The sequence below is a fragment of the Dipteris shenzhenensis genome, chromosome 17, assembly GCF_047967505.1.
Source record: "Dipteris shenzhenensis isolate YYH24624 ecotype China chromosome 17, Dip_SZ_1.0, whole genome shotgun sequence".
NCBI classification, from domain to species: Eukaryota; Viridiplantae; Streptophyta; class Polypodiopsida; order Gleicheniales; family Dipteridaceae; genus Dipteris; species Dipteris shenzhenensis.
In genome coordinates this window covers 52,521,341-52,547,225 of record NC_141612.1, presented here as the reverse complement: position 1 = coordinate 52,547,225, position 25,885 = coordinate 52,521,341, and the positions used below count along the sequence as shown (strand labels likewise).

Below are 25,885 nucleotides of genomic sequence, written 5' to 3'. Positions count from 1 at the left end.
GCCAGAAAATCCTCACCCCTAAATCGGCAAGTAGGGATATGGAGCAAGGGGGAATCTTTGTCTAACTGATCTGGACTGCTGGAATGTAGGGCCTCATCCTCCACATAACACCATCCTACTGGACGACTGTGAGTATAAGGAGGATACCCTTGCATTTGTCTCCTCATTGTGCCCTCTAGGAAGCTCAAGTCAACTCTATGGTATGTGTTCTTGAAATCAAGAGTTATGACAGCAATATCCTGCTGACTTGGATGTGCCCAATGTGTGGCTTCCCAAAAGTGAACACATTGTCCAAGGTGCAACGTTCCTGGACAAAGCCTGTCTGAATGGCTGTGATGATGCCAGGCAGAAGGAGTCTAAGGCGCAGTGGTACAGTCTTAGCCAAGATCTTGTAGGCAGTCCCAAGAAGTGTAATGGGTCTCCAACTCTTTAGAATTGTCTTGTCACCCCCATTTTTGGGATGAGACTCATAAGACCAGTACACATGGGCTTGCCTAAAGATCCAAGCTGAAGTGCCTCTAAGAAAGAAGACATAAGGTGTGGTCCGATGATATCCCACAAGGTCATGAAGAAAAGAGAAGACAACCATTCTCTCTTGGGCATCTATCCAAGAGAAGTTCCCGCAGTGCAGTTGTAATCTGATACATATTGTCTGAAACGACTTGCGGAACATGATCCCAAACCTCATCCCTCATAGTAGCCGTCTCATCTGTCACAGGATTCGCTTTATAGAGACTACAATGAAGTCAGATGTAATTTTCATGAGACTACGGGGGATTCCTACATGATCTCTAATTTTCCAGAGGCTCTTAGAAGAATATCTTTGTCTTATTGCTATGGAGCACCCTCGTGTACCCGGAAAGTTTGCTGTGAGCCCTGTAATTTGGTTACCTCTTCCCTATCTGCCCTCTCTCGCTGTCTGTACTTTGCTTTCTCACCTTTTGCTTTTAATGGGCATGCAGCACTCTCTCTCTAGTCCTCTCCTCCTAGTCTAACCATCCAGTCCCCGCTGGTCTATCCTCTAAGAGCGAGATATCCTGAAGCTCCTGCACAAACTTTATCTCTTGAAACAAAACATGTGGGACTCTGACTGTACTCGTGCCCCCAATCCTAGATGTTGACATAACCTGAAGCACCACCAGGTTGTGATCTGAGAGAACAAAGCCTGATAGAATGCCCTCCTGTCCTCCTCTAGCCTTGCCCCACTGACCAACATAGAATTGGTCTAATCTGGCTAAAGACATTAGCCATGGGAGACCCTGACCAAGAGAACTGAAACTGTACTGTCAGCGAGATGAGATAAGTCATCCCAAGCACATGCATGTTGAAGACCAGCATGGAGCAAGAGATGGTCCCACTCTATCCTCTCTTTGTGTGATGGTCCTCCCTCTCTCCGTCTTCTTTGGAGAATTCAGCTGTGTAGAAATCTCCTCCAACAATCTGAGTGCCATCTTGAGGAATGGTCTCCCTAAGCTACCTCCAAAAGACACGTCTCTGCCTGTATAGTGGGAGCATACACGTTGAGAGTATGAGCAATATTTCTCAACTTGAATAATGTGGAAACCGCCATGCTCGCCACTAATGTGCCCTCTTGAATGCTTAGTTGCAGGAAACATCCAAAAAACTTACGAAAACCGATTTTCTAACAGTTCCAACGTTAGGGCGTTTCCAAAACGTGAAAATGTTATGGAAACGCCTGATCTACAAGTGCGCCTCGGGTGGGTAGTGACAAGTGCGCCTAGGGTGGGTATCTCATCTCGCAATGCTCGTTATTGTACCATGGGTTATGGGGCATCTTCCTAGGTAGGGGTAATGCGATGGATCGAGATGTAGGGAAAGATCTAGCGGCAACATCCTGTATCACGGATACAAATCTATCTGAGACATGGGTGAGGTCTGCATCAACCCCAATGGAGGTCGGTATCTTGCGGGATAAGTGGCTCATGTAGACCGTCTCAAGAGCATGGTCAAAGTCCATCTGGATAGGGATAGGAGCTGGTGGGTATCGTATAGTGGCTTGCATGGTGGTCAATATATTGAATGACACATAGGAGTGGTTAGTGCCAAGTGGGGGGGGGGGGCTAGATAATCGATTGTGCTTATATGGGCTGTGTCCCTCTGTGGTGACCTCATGCGCATATGATGATGTGTACGGGGGGAAGTAGCATACCGCAATGAAGTTTTGTTGTGTGTCAAGTGCCTGAACTCATATTCACATGTGACGTGCATGCTCCTTCTTTTGCATGATGGATATAAGCGGTCTCAAATGTGATCTGAACAGAACTGCCACTTATCTAGAGCCTCAAATCTCATCGTCTCTCCTCTTCTCTCTCCTGTGGGCTGACTTCCGGGGTATACCGTGTCACTGTGGGCAGCCCCCCTCTGTGGACTCTCATGTATCTCAGTGTAGAAAATCACATTTCTATCAGTGTAGCTCTCTGAGGAGAGGTTAGACTAGAGGGTACCATTATAGTTCCACACTACAAAACTCAACTTGTTTTGTACTCTCATCTCATGAGTCAAACACCATCATGTGTTGTTCATCTTCCCTTCTTCTTTTTCTTCCCTATCTCCCCTCTCCCAGATGATCAATTTCCCATCTCTGTATGCAGCCTTTTTCCCAGCTTGTTGAGCTGCCATCACACGTACCATTCCCTCCCTTCAGTGCTCCTTCTGAAGGAGTGTGAGGTCATCATCCAAGTATATCTTAGTACTTTCAGAGGTTCCCTCATGCTCATAAAGGTGGACTGTCCATTGCTGTCCGGAGTTTCAGCCCTAGTGGTCTTGCCGGTGTCTTAGCCTTGGCGTCTCTCCAAGCTGTCTCACATCTCAGATGTACACCCATCTTGGTGCACAAAGCCTTGGCATCCGCCATTGGAGTATCTCCTTTTGTGCGACCTCAAACCAAGACATATAAGGCCTTGCTATTCCTCCTTTAATCCTCTTCTAAGGCATTAGAAATGAAGTCCTTCTTGCGGGCTGTTGTGCCTTTTTTGACCGCATCTTTCCATTCTAGTATTGTGGCTTCCACTTTCGTGATTTTCTATGTAATCTCTGCATGCTTACCCTGCATGGTGCCGTGCATAGGTGCCAAATCTTTTTGAGTTTTTCATTCTCAGATTTCAGTTCTTCCATTGCCTTGTATCCCCATTCCGGTGCTCCTTGCATATCTCTTAGTCGTTGTAGTTTGGTCCCCATAGTTGAGAGAGAGAGAGAGAGAGAGAGAGAGAGAGAGAGAGAGAGATGATATGAATCGGAGTTAGACCCTTTAGGCCCTTTAGGATCTATGGGATCGGCGATCACTATCAACTAATAGTGATCCCTTACATCCAGCTGAGGGAAAATATTACAAGTGAGTACTTGTTGGTACCTTGTTACAGTGTTCCAAAATCTCTTTCAAGCAGCTTCCCCACATTTTGGTTGGCTGCTGCAGCAGCCTTTTCATATTATCTCTCTTGACCTCATAACTGTCTTTGTGCGTACACTCTACATCTTAGGAGTACATGCTCCTCATTTTCTATCTCCTTGTGGCGCAGATTTTGCAAGTTCTTTCCTCTCTGGGGATCTTGGGACTTGCCCACCTGCCCCTCTCTACCTCTAGATCATGTGAACTAGTTCTGATTTTACAAATAAGATGCCTTCTAAATACTGATATGTCTTCCCGAGGTATTTCTACGTTTCGTAGGTGTCCATTGAGTTGAATTTCCTGTTTATAGAATTGCATTTTTCTTCCCCGCATTTCGCCATAGTTTTTCAGTAGCATTTTCTACGTCACAATCTCTCTTATTAGCGGCTATTTTACCCCATGATTCGGTCCACTTCATTCCCTCCATGATTTTCATAGCTTCAATCGCCTTGTGTGGCATCCTATTGGCGTCCTCAACTTTGTTTAGGTATCATTCTTGTTTCAGCTAGAAGGATGGGGCAGGGTGTTTGTGCCTTAACCCCTAACGTCCCTATTAGGAAACATTTGTGCGAAGTTTCTATTCTTTCCCAATATATCCTAGAGAGCCCGGGTGCCCAAGCTGGGCAGCCGTAAAGCATTATTGTCTATACAAGCATATGGTGTATAGGAATTTTCTCATTTCCCATTTTCATTCATGTGCCTTCCTACATTTATTTTGGAAGCTATATAAAGCGTTCAAACCCCCCAGAATCCTCCTTTCCACTCATGCATTTTACTTGTAGTATGTGAAATCCAGCCGTAGTCAAAATGCTGGGTATAAGATTGCCGGCCTGCTTTGAGAGACCTGCTGCTCCTCCCCAACGCTTACTGATCGCTCTCCCTCAGCCCCTCGCCATCCCTCTTCCTCAGCCCCTCTGTCCCTTTCCCTTCCCTGCTCTCTCCTTCTCCCTCTCAGCCCACCCCCTCCCCTCAGCCCGCATCCCCTCCTCCACCCCCCCAGCCCTCCCCCTCCCCACCTCCTCTCCCTGCTCGCTACCTGCCTCCTCTCCCCGCTCCCTACCCCCCTCCCTGTGCCCCTCCACCCGCCCCCTTCCCCACTCCCTCTTGCACCCCTCCCCTGCCCCCGTCTTCCTCCCCTCTCCCTCTCTCTCTCAGCCCGTACCCTCCCTCTCTCTCAGCCCCTCCCCCTTCCTCTCTCAGCCCTTCTTCCGCTTCTCTCCCTCTCTCTCTCAGCCCCTACCCCTCCTTGCCTCTCCCTTCGCTCTACCTCTCCTCCTTTCTCTTCAACCAGCCCCTCTTTGCCTAGTTTTTTCTTCCTGCAGTACCTTTGGTGCGGATGGAGCTTATTTGTGTTCGAATCGGCCTCCCCACCTTGATTGGCGATGGATTTCCACTTAGCCAATCGTACTCCGCTTTCACTGGCTGCGAAAGCGATTGCATTTTTAGAAGACTAGTTGCAGTAGCTCAAGAAGGATGTAGTGCTTTAAAGCTCTACCACTTTGATCACGTGCATCTATGGGTCTCACCCTTACAGATCACAAGCCAGAAACTGGATGTTGGCGCTACCTTGAGACCTGGCCTCTCGACTCAAAGATGTTCACTTACTGGGCCGAGGTTTCTTCCAAGTTGTTTTTGATTTAGCGGAGGCTACGAGCACTGTGCTCAAAGCTGAGTTCTTGCTCTTCGGGGACATAAAGATTTTCTCTGACCCCTTCAAGCTAGGCTTTGGTCTTGTGGAGAAGGCAAAGTAGGGGTTTTCATTTTTCGTCCGATTTCTCGGTCTCCCTCAGGTTTACCATCGCTTACTCTGAGTGATTGGGGAATGCTTTGGTATTGTCACTAAGATCCATCCCCTTCCTGGTTTGCCCTTGACAGTTGTAGAGGCAATTAGGTCCGACGGGGTTCCTAGAGTTAGGGTGCTTACGCTGGACCCTAATTTATCAGATGATCATATCATGCTTCATCGTCTGGATGGTTCTTTCTTTAAATAGTGCAAGATCTGAAGGAATCTTGAGCATTTGGAAGAGGCCCAAAAAGCCTTCTGGTATAGGAGCTCCCCCTAGACCTCGACGACAAGGGTGTGGTTCCAATACCTCTTCGTCGACCTCAACAGGGTGTTGGGAGCATTTGATGTCTATTTGGGGTGTTCTAGTGCTCAAAACGAAGAGCGAAACAAGGTCTACACGTTTGCGTAATTACAAATATGATTCAAGATGGTTACAATTGTCTGTTTTGGGCATCTTTAGAGCAGCTCATGGTTGCAGATTCAAACGATCCTTAAAAAGGAGGATTGTTCGTTCTCAAATTCATGAGAGATATAGAAGAGAAAAGTTGCTTATATGATGGCCTATTGTTGTACATACAAGAGATTAAATTTGTCTCTTTTCAATATTGCTTATGGAGGTGCAAATCTGATGTCATTTTTGGGTTTACAATGTGCTGGCTCTTCCACACACAAATGGATGCACAAGACAAAGTATTATCCTCTAAAGCAAGACTTTGGGTAGTCATTGTGTCTTTCAACCATATAGTAGATCGGATCATTTGGAAGTAAAGTTGGAAAAATCTTCAATCTTTGGACGGACCAACAGTCGAACATTCGGACATAAATTAGAGATCATCATTTTAGAGTCGATCTCATCTCAAGCTTAAAACAAAGGTTGAAGTATTGATTAGATGATCTGAAGTGCAAGCTGAGTTTCCAACATCAAATCTGGAGCAAAGGGAATGTAGGTCAAACAAGTGGATGCAGTTTTTATCACTAGGTGGTTGGGTGACAGTGCGACCACATTCCGACCTGCTACACTCCAATAGAAGTCTGATCATTGTTCTTTGATTTTTGACTTGTTCTTTATAATTTGACATGACAATATGATTCTACATGGTATCAGTTTTCAGCATATAATTTCAAATTTCAAAATGGCAAAGATTTGCTTGGCGGATTGAGGTCCGACTTGTCTGTAGTTATCGGAAGACAGTCTGACACATTTTCGACTGCAAAATTCTCAAATGTGACTCATCTAAAGCATCAATTGGAGGTACATTTGACTCTCTATTTTCAGGTTTATATTAACAACAAGTTTCATATTTTCTACTCATATCATGGCAAAGTCCAAGAAGGAAAGTTCGAGTAAGCAATGTACTTTATGTGGAATTGCTAATCATGGTCCAAAAGATTGTTATCTATATTTTTGTACGCATTGCAAACAACTCAGTCATCGGAGGAAATATTGTCCATCACTTTTGGATGACAAGTTCTATGATATCTTCCGGCAATATGTGAAGCAAAGTCTGATCAAAAGGTCAAGAAGATATTGGGTAAACTTGGCAAATATTATGATCTGCTTAATGATGCACAATCTTGGCATTCCATCGAGGTGATTGGAGGTCTAATCAATATATCAATGACATCCTAGAGCTTCAACACAGAGTTCAGATTTTGTAGTCTGAATATGGGCATGAAGAGGACAATGATCCCAATCGCAGCTCCAATCCTGACTCATATTTCAAAGATGATGGTAAGATTTACAATGATAATTCAATGATAATAGATGCAAATGTTTCAGATCAAAACCAATCGAATATTCAGTTCAAACAATCAGACAGTAGTCCGATAGCAGTCAGACCTAGAGTCAGATAGGAGTCCAACTACAGTTAGACTGGAGTTAGACAACAAGCAGCTCAAACAGTTGGACAGTAATTTTGACCAATTGGAAAGAAGTTCTTCAAAGTTTGAAAGCATCGTAGATGTGTATGCAGACTATGCAATGCCTATAAGTTCAGGATCTTTTCATCGACAAATAGAGCAAGAAGAACTTGGATCAACAAATCATGATAAAGAGATTTGCTTTTCGACCATAGATGATCAAAACTCAGAAGAGACATATGAGGAGTGTGCATGCTATGCCTTTGCACCATATTGTGCCATTGATGTGATGTGGAAGCAAGAGAAGATCAATCCGCATGCAATCTTTGATGAGCCTAACTACATGATTCCTTACAACAAGCAAGGTTTGGGGTACATCTCTGATCTGATTCAAGTCAATGATTCTAAAGTATGTCAAAGCAATAAAGCTGATGTTGTTTCTGCTAATTATTCACTTCACTATGCAAAGATTGCAAATTTCATGTCACATGTGTGATGATGATGAAGAAGATACTGAGGATTATGCAGTAAGCTCATGTTTTCATATTTTTCCTATTGAGGATAAACAAATGAATTAACAATCAAAGCCATAAATAAACCAATGGTTTGATGTCAATATTGAAGATAATATTTCAGATCATGATGTTTCTGATGATGCTATTCAAGTTGATAACCAGATATGTCAAAAAGATGCTACAAAGATGGCACATATTCAGAATGTTGAAGAAGAAGAAAGCAAAGAAAAGAAGTGAGATGGAGATTACAAGTCAGATCCCAGTTGTGGCAAAGTTCCAATAGTTTGGGAAGATGCACAAATACAAAATTCAAATTCAAATACAACCAAAACAAAATCAGAAAATGAAAATGATAATGATGATGTTGATGTTGATGATAATGAAATTCAAAGGATGAAAGATGAAGGGAGAAGAAGGAGCTTAACCTGGAGCCAACAGAGCCCAAAATGGAGCCAAAAGAGCCTGGAGGAGTTCCCTAATCAACTCTACTTCATACCAAAAATATTCCGACACTTCACACATGAAAGTAACAAAACAAAAATCAGATATTCAGCAAGTAATCAAACTACAATCTGACAGTTTTAGGCAATCTGAAAGAAGTCGGATGCAATCCGAAGGACGGAAGCACTTTAAACGAAGCCTTGAAGGTTTAATATCAGTAAAAGCAAGTTCAGAAAACCTGGATGCGTTGACATTATCTCTTTTTATGCTCTTTATGACAGAAAATGGTGTCCTACAGCAGTGTGACAGTTCTAGGCAGCCTGACAGCAGTTGGATGCATTCTGAAGGTTGAAAACAGTTCAAAAGATGGATTTTCAATTTCATCCTAGTAGAACAAAGTTCTGAAGGTCTGACAGTAATTTTTGTGATCTTTAGTTCAGCAAATAATGACCAGACAATTGGCATAATGGGGACAAACAGTGCAACAGTTCGACTGCAGTCTGATGACAATCTGATAGCAGTCCGACTGCAGCCTACAGATAGTCGGACTATCTATTCTCCTATTTTTGATTTATTTTTCAAAATCCATCTTGATAGCAAGTTTTGGCTATGTATGAGCTTTATGGATATGTTTTCAGATTCTGTAATTGGAAAGATTTTGACAGCCAAAATGGATTCCGACAATAGTATGATCTTAGTCTGACTATGTTAGATTCAAGATAGAAATCAGAATTCAGTTAAGGAGTTGAAGCTGATTCAGAATTCAGTATTTCAATGGATTTATCAAGGTCGAATGCAGATTGTTCAAAGACAAATCAATGATCCCTTTGAGGACTCCACACCAACATATGTTGCGGATGTTGGAGCTTCATCAACCTTTTTTTTTTTGCTTGATCAGAGCAATCTGTCCATTCCGTGCCAGTCGAGTGTGAACATGCTGATTCATGCATGGTTCTATTTATTCATTTTGTATGAAGTAGCATGGATGACATTATATTTCATGGGTTCCCAGCCCTGGCATGTAGCCATGAAATGGTACAATACTAATCATTAAAACCTACACCATGGAGGTTAGGAAGGGTTCGAGTCTTTCACTTTTTTACAAAAAGTTTTCCACCGGGTGTGCCAAGTGTTGAGGGGTATTTAGGCACCTAGGCTAAATCAAAGTCATGTGGAAGTTGGAAGGTCACAAGTCATGGGTGGCAGTTACAAAGAACCATAGTGGGGAGTTATAAGTCCTTTTGGGATCTTCTTTGTAATGGTTCTTGATATGTAACAGTCAAAGTGCATTCAGCTTGCATATTTCCTTTTGGCAAGCTCAAGGCTGATCTAGAGGATTTTTGTCCATGTCCATGTTTTTGAAGGGAAAGGATGTAGCTTTTGCTTCTATTCCAATGTTGAATACTGTTCTTTGATGAGGAACTATATTTGGATTGCTCTTTGTCTTGCGACTATGATCCGATCATGATCTGACTATGTATGCTTGTGCTTGCTTCATGTTAATGAAGTTCTAAAATGTTCAGGGCTGAATGTACCCTAAACATTACCCTACATAAGGGAAAGTGCCTAAGTTCAGACGGGCTTAAATCCTCTTTTTTTCTAACCAGTTGGGATAAGATTGGGGAGCGCATCACCTCAGCCCTATAGGGTGTTTGGGACTCTAATGAGATGCCTGACTCATTTACAAAAGGGTCTTATACATCTAATCCCAAAAGTGGGGTACATAAATTTTGTGTTATAGTGGAGACCTATCACGTTATTGGGCACTTGCTATAAAATCTTGGCGAAAGCAATCAGCTTGCGTTTGCATCCCTTACTTCGAGATCTTATCCATGATACGTAGACGGGATTTGTTTATGGCAGAAGCAAATTTAATAATATCTTCTCTATTTGGGAAGCTTCTGAGTGGACCATGCAGAGTGGACAAAAGCTAGCCATCCTTCTCCTGGACTTTGAAAAAGCATATGACAGGGCAGATTGGGATTTCTTGGAGGGCACACTTCATCATTTTGGATTTTCATATGCATGGATCAGAGGGCTTTCAGCCTTGGGAAAAAAAATTCATTCATTGCATCCTGACCTGTAGCCCCTCTTTAGGTGGAGATTGGGTGGACAGCACCAAATGGATTTTCACTTCAGCCCGTCTAAGATCTCTGTCCTCCCTGCTTATGGTCGCTATTTTGAAAGCTTGGGCCAGCTTCATAAATACCCTTCAGAGAGTTCCTCACTCCTGTCTCGAAGAGATTGATAGGCAACCTATCATGTGGAATGACAATATACTTGATGAGCAAGGTGGGCAGGTTGGTTTGTCTCATTATATGCAGTGGTCCAGGTGGGTGAGAGGGCCTATAGCCTCGGTAGGTTCTTGGAAAGCCTCAAAAGGCTTCCAGAAGATCATCAAAGCAATTGGTCAGTCATTTTAGAGGAAGTGCAGGGAGGCTTCTTCAGATAGATGCAGCCTTACCCCATGATTGAGTGGATACAGATGATAGGCCTGTAGTTTGTCCACAATAGATGGGGCTTTTTCGAGGACAGGTATTCCTGTTCAAGTCATTGCTTCTATGGGAGCACAAGAGAAGGCCTTGGTTTTTGATGTACAGTCAAATGGCAGGCTGTCTATTTCTTTAGATGATATTCTTTTGGGCATGCCTTTTCAGCCTATCAACAGGATCATAGAACAGGGCAAGGACTCTACTTGGCATATAGATCCGAGCCCTTGTCTTTCTACCTCGGGTTCATGGAGGTTGTGGCTCTATGGAGGAGGTCCTGTAAAGTATCTTCAGTGGGACTTTGGACAGTGGGAGTGGATCGTTTTAGGGAACCAAGAGAAGAGTCTCCCCTTCTTTGGTTACACAGTTAGTAATGCCAGGAGGTTCTAGATTAGTTATAGAGGTTGGAGACCTTCTTGAGCCCCTCATTGGGAGAGTTATCAAGCTTCTGTAGACTTGCAGAAGGTCTTTTGGAGGAGAATCTGGAAATCCCGAAGAAATAGAAAGATCACTTTATTTTTTAAGCTTTCTATTCAGGGAGGGATTGCAGTTGATTAGGTGGAGGTCCAGGTTTAGGGCAGACTCCACTTGTCCTAGGTGCTCATGTGCGGAGGAGTCGATCCATCATTGCTTATGGTATTGCAGGCATGTGAGAGTCATAAGGATAGGGGCTGCCAGGATCCTCAGTACTTTTGTCCCTTCTCATTTCTTCATGACTTGGGGATCAGTAGCTTGGCTCTCCTTGTTAGCACCTAAGATCTTCTATGAGTGATAGGATGCTTCCTAGGCCATCTCCATCCGATGACACCTAGTTGAGCCTTGCTCTTTAAAGGATGTGCCTATGTCCCGCTATAGACCAGTACATACTGATTTGGATTTTGCTTGGGAGATATTGGCTAGTATTACGGCTTGGCAGATTTGGAGGGCCAGATGCACAGCTGCCTTACATGGATCTCAGGTCCACCCTTCCCACACTTTGGCCAGCATTTGGGTTGACACCATTCATACTTTGTTGGCCAGTTGGGTGAGCATGCAAGGATCCTCTCGGGCACCGTCTGCCAGCGGGTTATATTCCTTACAAAATGGAGGGGCTCCTCCTGTTCTCAGAGACTACAGCAGGTTGAGGTGGCACTTTCAGCCTCAACCTTGGTTTCTTTCCAGCTCTTTTTGAGTTATTTATTTATTTATTTTTTAAATCCCTATGCCTATCATGATGTATTTCCACTTTGAGCTTCCTCACGCGGGTTTCTTTCAGATACTCATATGTGTCGACTGTTTCTAGGGTTCCCCTTCAAATGTGACATCCACTGGTTTGTTAGGTGGCTCGATCACCATTACCTTTGTCTCTTCTATAGTGACTTGTGGAATTCTTTCAATGTATCCAAATGTGGTTGTAGACTCACCTTGTTGTGAAGAGTACCACATGATCTAGATAGATAAGCAATAGCAAGGCATACCTTGCAATGCGAACCCCTCTCTTGTGCATTCTCATCCACTCTTCCAAAATATCAATAAAAAGACCCAAAATTGTTGGTGAGAGGGGACAGCCTTTCTTAACCCAAGTGTCACTCGTTATTTATAGCTTTCCCATTTCAGCATGATCCATCTAGTAGCGGCTGTGCTAACTGAGCTAAAATCTTCTCATAGAGTCTGTATGTGACTTCTCTGAGTTCTTGAGGGACTTTAAGCTTTTCCAGTCTTCCCCATAGCTTCTTACGCAGCACTGTGTCCAAGGCTTTCTTGAACTCTATGAAACAGCAGTAGATAGCCTCTCTCTTACCTTTGGCTCCTTCAGGATCAGCCCGTATGGAAACCAAGTGATCTGCCAATCTGATGGGAACCCTTTCTCTAGGGCCATATTCATAAGCATGGTAAGCATTTTCTTTGTCTTCTTGCCTCCCCATGTTAACATTTCTGCTACTATCCCTTGTGTGTATGGAGCTTTAGCTTAGTGAAGACATTCCCCATTCCTCCTCCGTTATGATTCCATTTGTTGCTTTGATAGTATAATTGTAGTTGATCTTTTCTTCCCCATCTCTTTCGTAGAGTTTTGACAAACCATATTATGTCTTCCCACTGTGCCTTCCGCTCGTCGGGTTTGTTGCCATGTAATTTCTGAAAGAACTTTCTGGGATTTGTTTCAGCTTTTCAAAGGTCTCAAGCTATTTGCTCTTTAGATATATTCTCTTTTTGTTCCCTACTACCTGTTTATATGTTTGAGCTTTTCTCTGCTTCTCTGTTGTGTTTGTTGTTTTCCAAGCTCTATTTGCATCCTTACACTCTTGGTCATACTGGTGATTACATGGCATCCCCGCCCTTCTCGCCTTTTAGTGAAGCAATTTTGGGCTGTTGACAGCAGCATATTTGTTACATATTTGCTCATTTTTTGGCATGTTAAAGGCATTTGCCCTTGTGCCATTGACGCCTCCATCTCCCTTTCATAAATATGGGCCCTTTTGTAGTCCATTCTTAACCTACTCAAGAGACTCCTCAATCTTCATGTATTCAATCATGTGCTTTGCATGTGAGTTTGTGATCGCATAATAAACTACACTTGGTCATTGATCTGTCTTGCATCTTTATCCTCCCGTGTTTTGAAAATTCGTTGTGCCATTGAATATTTGCAGCCCAAAGCATCCACACAATGTGAGGGATTGCCTTCCCATATGAGTTTTCCAGCCTCTTTTTTCTTCATTATCTTGTTGCTCTTCATCCATCCATTTGGGGGTCTCTCCCTTGCATTGTTATGAATCCTTGCATTGATCGTGTTCGTGCATTGAAATCCACTACTAGAATAATTGTAGTCTCTTTTGAACCTAGATATCCTCCCCTCCATTTAGTGGAAGATATATGCATTGTTTTTTTTTTTTTAAATGTGGGTGACAACTTTCTCTATGTGCTCATGTTCACTCTCATCTATTCCCACAATCTGGATGTTAGGTGCTTTTTTCTTTTGTTCTTGCTGCTCTTTCATTTTAAAAACTATTTCATCCATTTTGTTCTTGACTAGATCATCGATAGTATTGATGACGTGTTGTTTTTTGGTGGAGAGAGAGAGAGAGAGAGAGAGAGAGAGAGAGAGAGAGAGAGTTTATTTGAAGTCTTTGAAGACTGAAGGGTCTATGAGACTGAAAGGAACCTAATACAATGAGCTGAAAGTGTGGAGCGTCTTATCGGCCATCATCACTCACAATGAGTACAACATAATCAAATCGTATCAAATCTAATACATGAGAGAAATGTGGATTCGTATCCAAGGTGGAATCTCAAGCGGGGCCCGGCGATGAATGAGGCCGGTGATAGGGGGATGATAGTGGTCTGTGTGTGTGACCCACTGTAGTCTCCTAGCAGCGGTCCTGACAAGAGCCACTATAACCCACGTCTGTCGTGTCCCCGATCTAATGGACATGGAGAAACATCCCCACACATGATCTGTGCGTCAACCCATTGTCGAGTTCGGTGTGTTACTAGCTCTAGATGTTGGTCTTGCCAATTAACCGTGATCTGCTTGTCTGTACCATCTGGCTGGGAAAACTCCATGATCATGCTTTGGGTAGAGTTTGGCTGCATGAGTTGACCCCGCCTCTATATCCCAAGCAAGTGCTTTGTATTTGACCATCTCATGGATGAAGGCGGCAAGGCATCTCTGATATGGATAAGAGAGGAAGCTAGAGAGGGGTCTGAAACCATCATGGACAATGATAATGATCTCAAATCTCATAATACACAAGGCACCCGAAAGTGAAATTCTTCTCCGACCACAGAGTGCAAATGCAGCTCTCTCGAGGTATGCCCTTAGCCTGTCCACTCTCAATACGAACTCCGTATGATGAGACACATAGCTGTCTGGTGGATATCCCAAAAGAATGTGGAAGGTGGATCTGGGTATATCTAGGGGGAGCCATAAAGACGTCCTCTAAAATCCCTAAACAGTGGTCCTAATAGAAGATTTGAGCTTCACTAGAAGCTCATTTGGTGCCATTCAGGTCCAAAATGTGTGTAGCTCTAGGAGGTCCTTTCGAATGACTTGGTTGACCTTGGGACTAAAGGAGCCTCATTGCTATACCGGAACGGGGTAATCGATCCATCTGGAGCCCCAAACTATCAAGCCATGTGCATGTATATGCATGCCAACATCTCTTATCACCCTTAGTTGCTAAGGTCATGGGGGAAGATAGGGTCAGCCTCGGTAGTCTATGTCGTCCTGAGGCACGAGAGCCATAGTCCAGGGCTCGGTAATGGCACTTCAAGTTGCATTGGAGATGCACCCAACCTAGCCAAAACAATCTGATGGCTTGTTGTGGATCATTTGGAGATGCTCTAGTCGAGCCCAATCTGCCTCTGATACATCAAGACCCCAACAAGGGTTGCCATAAATAACCATTAGGCATGTTGACAGTGGCAGAGTGCCACGTGCGTTGGGTGGGTAGAGTGCCATGTGTCCACCTAGTGATGTGTGTTGGTCACAACACACAATATAGATGAGTCAGCCACATGCGATCAGTCATGAAGAGCCGCTGCCAATCAGGTGCAACAAATAGGATCGTCATCAAGTCAAGGTTTGACAACGAACATGTGGGCTACCATTTCTCGCGCATGCCTGTCTCATTAACAAAGATACTATTCGTCGCCACTTAGGATCCATGCATGCGCGGGTTGCCACATCCCGTGGCATGCGTGTAGACATACTGTAGCAGGCCGCTGCGACCAACCCACCACCAGCTGCAAATTAGCTGCAGTTCACACACAAGTAACGTTGCTCTAGTCACTGTGTCTCAGTCTCACACAGAGTCCTGTATATTAAGCCGCTCTGATACCATGTTGAAAGTGCCAGGTGTCCATCTAATAAGGTTTCACATTAGCTTATGGGAATTAATTGCCACGTGTCGTGCAGACCACTATGTCCCTTGGCCTCCATCAGCTCAATTAATCCACCTACCAAGGGGGGGTGTTAGGACCACATGAAGCCTATTATTTCAACAGGGAGGGCCAAGGAATAGAAAAGAAGAGACTTGATCTGGGGATCTTGGAAGTGGGAGTGGAAGCACTACTGCTCTAGTCGAGCAAGTATGACGTATCCCTTGCTCAGTCGGGCCTACATTGCCAATCTTCGGGCCAGAGAAGAGAATCGCAAGTACGTGTATAATGAAACGACCTTCAATGGTAATCCATCTATTGTGAGCTGGTTTGTCTCGATGATCATAACCTTGGTTTGCCAAGGTTGACCTTGAAGTCGTGTGACTCACAAGTTTGCGGTGCATCGAAATGTCTTTGAAGCCCCTCCGCTGATGAGGAGAGAAGGACCAGGTCATCTTCATATAAGATGGTATGGATCAAAGTGTTAGTGCGCTAGGAGTCGGCAACCCCTAGTCTCAACATCATCTATGTAGAATCTAGACAAGGTAGGTGACGACGGACAAGCTCATTTGACTGCAACACTGCTCACGATTCATCTGTGAAACGAGAACTAAATTACATGTTGATTAATGATCAAAGAGAACTCAATTTACATGCTGAAGATGTGTGAGACGTAGCCATAGATGATTGAAAGGATGAGATCAATGTCACGATGGTGACTTGGATGATTTCAATGAGGCTTCTATTGATTAGAAAATGGAGAACAACATTGAAAGAAAATCTTTTGGGTTGTGAAAATTTGCATTTAATTTCATTACAAGGTGCAGGGTGACGAACTCTGCTTGTATAATCTGATGGGGGAGTGAAGGCTTGCTCCGAATCATCCTGGATCCCATAATCACCTGTAGCCTCTCAAATTTCTTCCACTCTGTCGCTGAAATATCACTCCCTCAGAAAGCTGTTGCATACATGGCAATCGGCCTCACTAGCGTGTCAAAAGGCCAACCCTTCGTCGGAGGGTCCTAGAAGTGTGCCTAGAAGCACCACCTCTCTAGTCATGCCAAAGCACCCCGTTCTCGTGTGAGCCATGCCGTACATGGAGCATCGTGAAACTTGGTCCGATGAGCACTACACCCAAGTATGTGTAAGACTGCACTATCTCCATTGGCTCATCTCGGTATGTGAAGCTATGGCGATGGGAAAATTCTCGCGAGGTGTTGAAGATCATAACCTTGGTTTTTTTTTTTCCCAGAAAAGAGACTTCTATTAAGTATTAAAGAAAACCGTTAGAGCAAGCTCCATACGGGGATACGGGATACACCATGCAATGCATGAAAAGCTCAAGAGCCAAAAAGAAAGGATTGGGGCTGATAGTGCCATCTCAATCCGGTAGCAACCTCGGAGAAAAAGGGAGAACCCCTCCAAACTCGAAGAAATACAGTCCTCCTAGAAGAGGCTGCCCGTGAAGGGCCCTGCATGTTAGCCCATATGGCTATCAAAGTGTGAACCATGTCACTCCAAATACCCGTGAACACCTGTGATGGGTGTATCTGGGTGCCATCCAAGGCCTCTATGCATCTGGCTCTCCAAATGTGCCAAGAGGAAATGCTAGCCAAAATCTCCCAAGAGGTGTCCACTGAAACATCTGAAGCTCTGAAAGGAATATGTGGTACCTCTTGAAGAGAGTAGGGCTCTATCACCTGTCGGCGGATCGAGAGTGCCCAAGAAGAAGGCTCACCCTCATAAAACACCTGGGGCCTAGCCATGCGACCGAGCCCCAAGTCATGAAGAAAGGGGAAGTATGAAAAATGCTAAGTATCCGAGCAACTCCTTTCCAAACAATCCTCGCTTGATTGCAGTCCCAAAGGCAATGTCGCACTGACTCCTCTGCAAAATGACGACGAGGGCAAGTGGGATCAGCCCTAAATCGTGATCTCCACAGGTTCACTGCAATCCCTCCATGAATAGAAAGCCAAAAGAAAAGAGTGATCTTTCTATTTCTGAGGGATTTTCAGAGCTGCCTCCAGAAATTCCTACGCAAATCTGCGGTGATGAAGAAGCTATCCCAATGGGGGGCTCTGGAGGGAACCCAACCTCTGTTGCTCAGCTGAAATCTCCTGGCATTACCAAGTGTGAAATGAAAGAAGGGAATCCCCCTCTCTCGGTGCCCATGATCTATCCACTCCCACTCTCCTGGGTCCCACTGCAAGCACTTGATAGGTGCACCTCCATATAACCACAACCTCCAGGATCCTAGGGCCTAGAGCAGAGGGTCGGGGTCCAAGTACCACTGCAAACCTGCTTCATGGTCCACAAAACCAGCAATCCTGATAGGCTGAAAGGCAACCTCTAGAAGAATATCATCCGTGGATCTAGAGAATATACCTCCATCCCCAACGTCAAAGACCAGAGCATCTTCCCTGAGACCTCGAAGAGCGATCACCTGTAGAGGAACTGCTGTCCTCGAAAAAGCTTCCATCCAAGTGGTGGAAGTAATAGGCATCTCAACTGTCCATTCCACCGGGATGGCTGCATCTATCTGTTGAATCCTGCGTGCTACCCCTCTGAGGTGACTCACGGACTGTAGCCTCTGATCCTCAGGTAGCCTTATAAAAGCCTTCCAAGTGCCTACTGTGTAGGCGGGGGCCTCTCTCCCATCTAGACCTCTGCATATAATGGGAAGTGCGCAGAGGTCTGCCATGCTCATCAAGTATACTATCGTTCCAAATGATCGGCTGCCTATCAATCTCTTCAAGGGTAGAGGGCGGAACCCTTCGAAGAGTGTTCCTGAAGCTCCCCCAAGCTTTTAGGATGGCAATCATGAGAGGAGAGGCAGGAGATCTGAGAGGGGCGGAAGTAAAAAAAAAGCGAGGGCTGTCCACCGAATCATCTCCTAAGGTAGGTGTGCAAGCCTGAATGCGTCCAAAAAAGAAATCCTTCCAAGGTTCCTGCCCAGGCATGAGTCCCCTCACCACCACCTTACAAAGCAATGCCTTGCACTACAAGTCCGGGTCAATGATATTAAGGCCCCCTTCCCATGTAGGGAGAATAATGGTCTCCCAGGCCACCCTCGCTGCAACATCTGCCGTGCCATCAAGTCCACTCCATAAAAAATTCTTGACTGGTCTAATTAGCTGAGTGATGCAATCCCTAGACCGGCACCAGCAAGAACACACAAACCAGGCGGTGGCCAAGAGAATCTGGTTCACTACCACAACTCCGAGGCAAGGTCGAGTTTGGCTGAGCTCCAAAAAAGGAGCGTTTTCCTTATACTTTCTAGTATTGGGGCAAACTGCTGTGTTGGAGAGATGCCCAATCCTACCTAGCATTCCAAATATCTGACAGGAACACCCCTCTGAATCCAAGAAAAGCCAATGTCAACTTCCCAGCCTGGAGTGTCCTCATCATTGATCCAAAAGCCAAAGGATTTATGCCAATTAATGTGTGCCCCCTGCAGCAGAGCAAAAAATATCCAAGGCTGTCCGGAAAGAATCAAGTGACTGCGAGAGGCCTGGATAAAAATAGCAGTGTCATCAGCCAACTCATAGTCGAGAAGCTCCTGCTCCTGTCTCAAGGGCAATCTCAACCCATAAAGCTCAGCCTGAGATCCAAGGAAGATACTCATAGCTTCTGCCACAAAGAGAAAGAGGAAGGGGGCTAAAGGGCATCCCTGACGAACTGATCTGGAAATCTGAAACCTGTCACCCCTTACCCCTCCAATCAAAACCTGGCTGTGGGCTGATCTGTAAAGGGAGGCCACCCCTCTAATCCATGCATCTGAAAATCCAAACCGTAGAAGAGTGCCCTCAAGAAAACCCCAATCTACTCTGTCATAGGCTCTCTCAAAGTCCAGGAGTAGAACTGCCAGCCTCTGCCCGCTCTGCATAGCCCACTCTGTGGCTTCCCAAAAGGAAAAAATATTATCAAATATGCTCCTGCCATGCACAAAGCCTGTCTGAGTATCATGGATGAGGTCTGGAAGAAGGGGCTGCAACCGGATGCTGATCGCCTTGGCTAGGATTTTGTACAGAGTGCCCAAAAGAGTGATGGGTCTCCAATGGGATACAAAATTCTTGTTGCCACCTTTCGGGATAAGGTGTATGAGTCTCTCGGTCAGTGAGTCAGGCATCTCACCTGAGTCCCAAATGCTCTGCAGGGCTGAAGTAATATGATCACCTATGATATCCCAAAAGGCTGTAAAAAAAGGAGTAAGACCATCGAAACTAGGGCATTTGCCCTTATGAAGGGCGGAGAGAGCACTCTTCAAATCTGTGTTGGTAAAGCATGCATCAAGTGAGCATATCATTCTTGGTGTGACCAACACAGGTAAACTCTGCCAAATCTCATCTCTAGCCATATCTCTGGCCTGTGTGTTAGGATCTGCGGAAAGAAGGGAGGCATAGAAAGCTGTCGCTAAGTGCATGACGGTATCCGGATGAGACTGCAAAATGCCGTCAGAGTCAATAAGCTGCCTGACACTCTCTCTACTATGTTTGGGACCAAGTGTAGAGAAAAAGTGTTTATTGACTCTTCCTCCCATCTGTATCCGAAAGGACTCCCATGCATGGAAGGCACACTTTGCTCTTTGATCAAGCAATGTCTGCAAGTGAGCCCTTGCCGTAGCAAGGTGCTCCTGTACCCAAGCATCAGATGGTCGTTTCTGCTCCTCCCTCTTCAAGGCTGCCAACTGCTGGCGGATACCAATCTCCCGCCTGAGTATCTCATCTCGCCGAGCACTAGCAGCCGAGTGATAACAGTCGCTGATACTGGCAAGTGCTGTGGCCACATGTGAAGGACTGGCCACCCCCTGCATGTGAGAAACCCAGATCTCCAAGACTGCCTCTGTGAGGGTCTCATCCGTGTATAAGGCATCAGGGATCCTGATACTGTGAGACCGTCCTCTCAGATGGGGCTCTGAGATGGACAAAACAACCGAAAAATGGTCGGAAGTGGAAACACCAGGTGCAATGCAAACTATCCTCCCTCTATCAAGAGCCCAGTCATCCACATAGAATCTGTCAATACGGGCATGGATAGGCATTTGCACCCTATGGTTGGACCATGAAAACAAAAGTGACTGAGACAGAACAAGAAATGCATCATCTGACCAAACATCTCTGCCACTGAATCTGAAACAAGAAGGCATCCCAGGCTCCTCTCTCGAGGGAATGAATACCACCTTCTCTACCTCCTTGCTTATTAGAAGGTGCCTCAACCATGTTGAAGTCACCTCCAGACCTTGGACAAATGAAAGTGATACTTTTGTTCTTCTAGAGCATTGTGAATAGGTACATATGTACTAATGAATTGATTAAAAGATAGTATCTTCATTTAAAAAAAAATATTGGTAGATGTTCATATTTATATATATATATATTTTATATACTTAAGCATAAATTAATATAATTACTAGCATCTAATTTGTATCTTCAACGTCATAGGTGGTCTTTCATTCGGATCTCGTTCGAGATCCAAGATGGTGGTATGTGGTCCAAGTTGCTCCTCAAAGCAAACATATTGTTGAAGATAGAGATGTGGATACGGAGATGCCGACAGAAGATCCAAATAATGATGCCGATGGATCTAGGGAAGAGGATGAAGATGACGATATGGGCTAGGAAGGAGGTGACAATAATGACATTGTAATGGAGGAAGGTGGAGATCACGACTTCGGGGAAGAAGAGGGAGAACTAGAGGGTGAACTAGAGCATCAAGTCTTAGGTAGACATATAATAGGGGATGATGATATAGGTGATCAATTGTATGTAAACCTTGAGATAGACTTATTTGGCATGCAAGACTTGGCTTAATATGAAGCCATGGATGTAAATGCTACTGATTGATTGTTTTGATATCGACGTGACTTCCTATGTTTGTCCCTCTCATTTTTATGGTGACTTTTTGTACATTTATATATCAAGTTCACCATCAATATATGAGTGTTTTGATCTCAATTTTGGTGTACATACTCTTATATTTTTTATCTTTCAAGTGACCAAACTTGTGGTAAAAAATTATTTTGGGTCCCTTGGAAAAGATGTTTTGTAAAAATGTCGGTATGGAAAATTTAACCCAGAGTCGGTGGGATCATTGTCAGTCATCGGTATGTGCATTAGTATAGTCATCCATATATACTGACACCCATGCCAACCTACATGCTGACAACCATACCGACTAGCATTTCGTCGTCATATACCGACACCATCCCTGCCTACCAAACGTACCAATAATTTTTGTGCCCACACCCGAGAAGCATCGCCGAGAAGCATCGGTAGACAATGTTAGAAAGAGGCCCGTATCTTGTAGTGTAAACCATAAAAATGATTTCATTGCTTGCCATAAATGACACAAAACAACAATGAGCTTACAAAGAGCCATTTCAAAGGCAAGGAGGGACATTTTGCTTAATTGTGTGCCCTCATTGCTTTAGATTGATGGGCATCATCCATGTGTTGATTTGCAATCAATATATGTAGAGCGTCTTGTCTTTCCATCTGTATGGCTCTTTACATTTCCTTGGCCATCCTTTGTTGCTCTAATTCTAGCCTCGTTAGCTCTTTTTGCCTCCTTCCATGAATCTGCAATGTTAGCCCACGAGAGCAACTCTTTCAAAAATAGAACACGGTCCCCTCTGTTGTTCGGAGCATAGAGGTTGAGGAAACCAACCTTACGTCCGTCAATTAGAAGTAAAACCCACTGGGCCTTGGAGGGGGTTATGGTACCATGTCCAATGATCAGAGGGAGAATAGAATCTGAAACTGATATGCATGTACCTCCTCTGGTAACCTTGGTTTTTCGAAGTTTAACTTTCAAATCTCTCTCTCTCTTTGCAGAACATCTCCAGAGCCTCTAGATGTTTCTGCAATCCCTCTGTTAAGGATGATCTGAGGACTATGTCATTTGCGTACAACAGTATCTGCACCTTAGGGTCAGCCAGGAGAGAACCCTCTCCACCTAGGCGATCTATAAAGGAATTAATCTCATCGATAGGGAGCTCGAAGAGAGTTGGAGAGGGGGGGCAGTTTTTCACTCCGATAGTGCTCTCAACCCAGTCTGATAGACCTCCTGGGGCACGTACCCTCCCTTTGACAGACTCATAGAGACTCATGACTCCCGAGATCATGATCTCTTGGAGTTGCAACTCTTGTAACCTTTTGATCAGGTGAGAACGTGGGACTATATCAAATGCCTTATGAAAGTCTACGAAGCAAGTGTAGACTTTTTGATGCCTCAACTTTGCCTCCTCAATGATAGCCCTCAAGGTGAAAATGCGGTCTAGGGTGGAGTGTTGTCTCAGAAAACGTGCCTGCGCGTGACCCTTTGTGTGGCTCTTGATCTCCCTCTCTAGTACCGACCCATATATCTTAGCTAGAGTGTGGCCAATCATAAGAGTGCGGTAGTTCCTAGTGTCCATGGATCACTTGCCTTGTGTATCGGTACTATGGTGGTGCTGCTCCAAGTAGGTGGGAAGCCATGGCATACGGCATGGTTGAACATCTGTGCTAGGACCGAGGTGAAGACCTCCTTTTTTTTTGCAAAAAAGTAGTTCTAGTTATATTACTTGAAAGCGAGAGTACAAGAGGGCCTAAAGGCCAGCGGGCTGCAATCACAAAATGGATACAGCCCGAGGAGCCAAAATGCTAATTACAAGCCTCTCAGGGCATAATCATCGGAGAGTGGACAAACAGCCACGGTGGGGGGGCGTAATGCCACTGAAGACTCTAAGCAGAGTGCTGGAAGAACAGCTCCCGGTGGTCCCAGTTGCGAAGGAAGCGCCGTCTCTTTTCCTTCCCTGCCCGGGACTCCCCTTGAATCTGATCCCACTGACCCTTGAGCGTGTGAATGATCGTGCTCCAAATGTCTGCTAGGGTCTGGGAAGCAGAAGAAGCCTGATCTCCTACGTTCTGCGCGCATCTGGAAGTCGAGATATGCCAGCCTGCAATGCTCCCTATGATCTCCCAAACTGGATGCCGAGTCATCGCTCCTGCATCTGTCTCTGTCAGATGCCAAGGGAAGCTGTCCATGTATGCCCAGGTGGCTTGCGTGATGAAGAAGACTGGATTCTGCCTAGAGAACTCATAAGCCAAGTGCTGTCCCATCTCGGTGGTGCACCAGCAAACGGCTCCCCAAGTGATCGGTCCTAGCTCGGGTGCAGCCCTCGCGAAGATCCCCATGACTCCCTTCCAAACTGTCTGCGCTCCAACCTGCAGGAATGGCAGCATCGATCTCCGCTCGCTGAGCTTGGATCCCTCGTGCCGTACGTACTGCTGTTGCCAGCTCGCCACGGCTCAGCTGGCTGTAGACGTCCCTCCAAACCTGGAGCGAGCCCGTGGGCCCACGCGCCCAGAGCGCCCAAGGGATATGGGATCTCTCTCCAAGCTGGCGACCTGTATCATCTGTCACCTGGCTGTTCCAGATCAGGGGCTGTCTGTCTATCTCCTCTCGACAGCTAGGGGGAACCTGGGAGAGGATGTGTCGCAACTTCCTCCAGACCGAGACGAGGCTACGGAGGAAGGGGGAACATGGCTGAGTCAATGGGGCAGAAGTGAAGATCCACCGGATAGATGGCTGCCAATCACCCCCTCTTTGGGGGGTACACGCGCTGAGACCATGCTGAAGCAAGAGCTTCCACGTCTGCCCTCTTGGGGTCAGACCGCGGATGACTAACTTGCCAAGTAGTGCCTGACTCTGCAGTTCTGGATCTATGATGCCAAGGCCGCCCTCTGACTGGGGGAGAATGACCTTCTGCCAGGCGACCCGGGCTGTGGTGGTGTCGGAACCATCTGAGCCAGACCAAAGGAAGTTCCGCACCAGTCTCCTCAGCTGGGCTACACATGATCTCGAGAAACACCAGCAAGAGGCCACATACCAAGCGGTGGCAAGAAGGACCTGGTTGACCACAAGGGCCTTGCCTGCCAAGGATAGCCGAGCCGTGCTCCAGAAGGCTAGCTTCCGTCGTATGGAGGCTAGGACCGGTAAGAACTTGTGAGCCGGCGTGATGTCCAGGCCTACCTGGAATCCCAGGTAACGTGTCGTCTGTCCTCTAGGGATCCAGCGAAACCCCAGGAAAATACCCCACTATGAGCTGGCTCCCGGATCCGTAAGAAAACCAACTGACTTTTGCCAATTGATTTTCGCCCCAACGGCTAGGCAGAAAACCTCTAAGGATAGTCTCACTCGCTCCAGTGACTCGATATCATCCTGCACATATAGGGCTGTGTCGTCTGCATACTCGGAGTGCATAAGTTCTGCATCGTCTGAAATAGGGAGACACATCCCGCGAAGACCAATGGTACGGGCTCGTAGGAAGTGGGTCATGGCCTCCGCAAAAAATGAGAAGAGGTAGGGCGCAAGCGGACAGCCCTGATGTACCGAGCGCTCGAGGGTGAATCTCTCCCCCATCCTGCCGCTGATGATAACCCGGCTGGAGGCCGACCTGTAGAGGCTAGCAATATCTCCGATCCACTCATCCGGGAAACCGAACCGAGAGAGTGTACCTTCCAAGAAGGACCAGTCTACCCTGTCGTACGCCTTCTCAAAGTCAAGAAGGAGTATGGCAAGGTGCTGGCCACTGTGCTGGGCCCACTCCGTCGCCTCTCAGAAAGTGAAGATGTTGTCCAAAATGCTGCGATCTTGGACAAAACCAGTTTGGGTGTCATGGATCAAGTCATGTAGCAGGGGGCGGATGCGGCTACTGATCATCTTGGCGAGGATTTTGTAGGCAGTCGGGAGGAGGGTGATAGGGTGCCACTGTCTGATCTCCTAACGGTCCCCCCCTTTGGGGATGAGGCATATCAAGCCTGTCGCAAGGCTCTCTGGCATCTGTCCGCTGGAGAAGATATGCTGGAAGGCTGCGAGCAAGGGCCGGTGGACCTGCTCCCAAAAGGTGGTGAAGAAAGCTCTGGAGAGGCCATCCTCACTTGGGCATTTCTGCCCATCAATAGCGCTCACCGCATCCTGCATCTCTGCCATGGCGAAAGGGGCGAGAAGGGAATCACTCATGCTAGGCTGCACGAGCAACGGTGTAAACCTCCACACCTCCTCCCTGCATAGGTGGCCACGAGGGTCTGGGGACTCCTGCTGGAACAGGGATCTGTCGCCAAGTCCCGGACCTCGTCTGGATCTGTCCTGACACTACCATCCTGCGCTCTAAGAGATCGGAGCTGTTCTTTTGCTGACCTCTGGCCATGAGTCCTGAAGAGCTCTCTGCACATCCTGTCGCCTTTCCTAGCCCAGAAGGACTTGGAAGCATGAAACGAGAACTCTGAGCGTCGTTGGGTGATCCCTCTAGCATGGCTCGGGCCCGAACCTCCTGCCGTCTGAGCTTCTCAGAGCCTGGAGAAGACTGCTGCATCCGCTGAATCGAGGCGAGATCTCGTCTGAGACCCCTCTCCTTCGCCCACCACTGTTGCCTGACCTGAATCGCCTCCTGCTAACAGATGAGACTAGACTCGGCAAGCGCCTGAGCTACCTGTGCTGCCATATCCCCCATGAGGTCCCAATCCTGCTCCCACAGGTCCACTATCCTGCT

General features: G+C 46.0%; 1 protein-coding gene across 3 annotated transcripts in view; it reads left to right on the top strand.

The window, feature by feature from the left end:
• LOC147892283 (anaphase-promoting complex subunit) overlaps positions 1-25,885 on the top strand; it is a 191,470-nt gene that overhangs the window by 119,307 nt on the left and 46,278 nt on the right. The gene's annotated exons all lie outside the window — the stretch shown is intronic.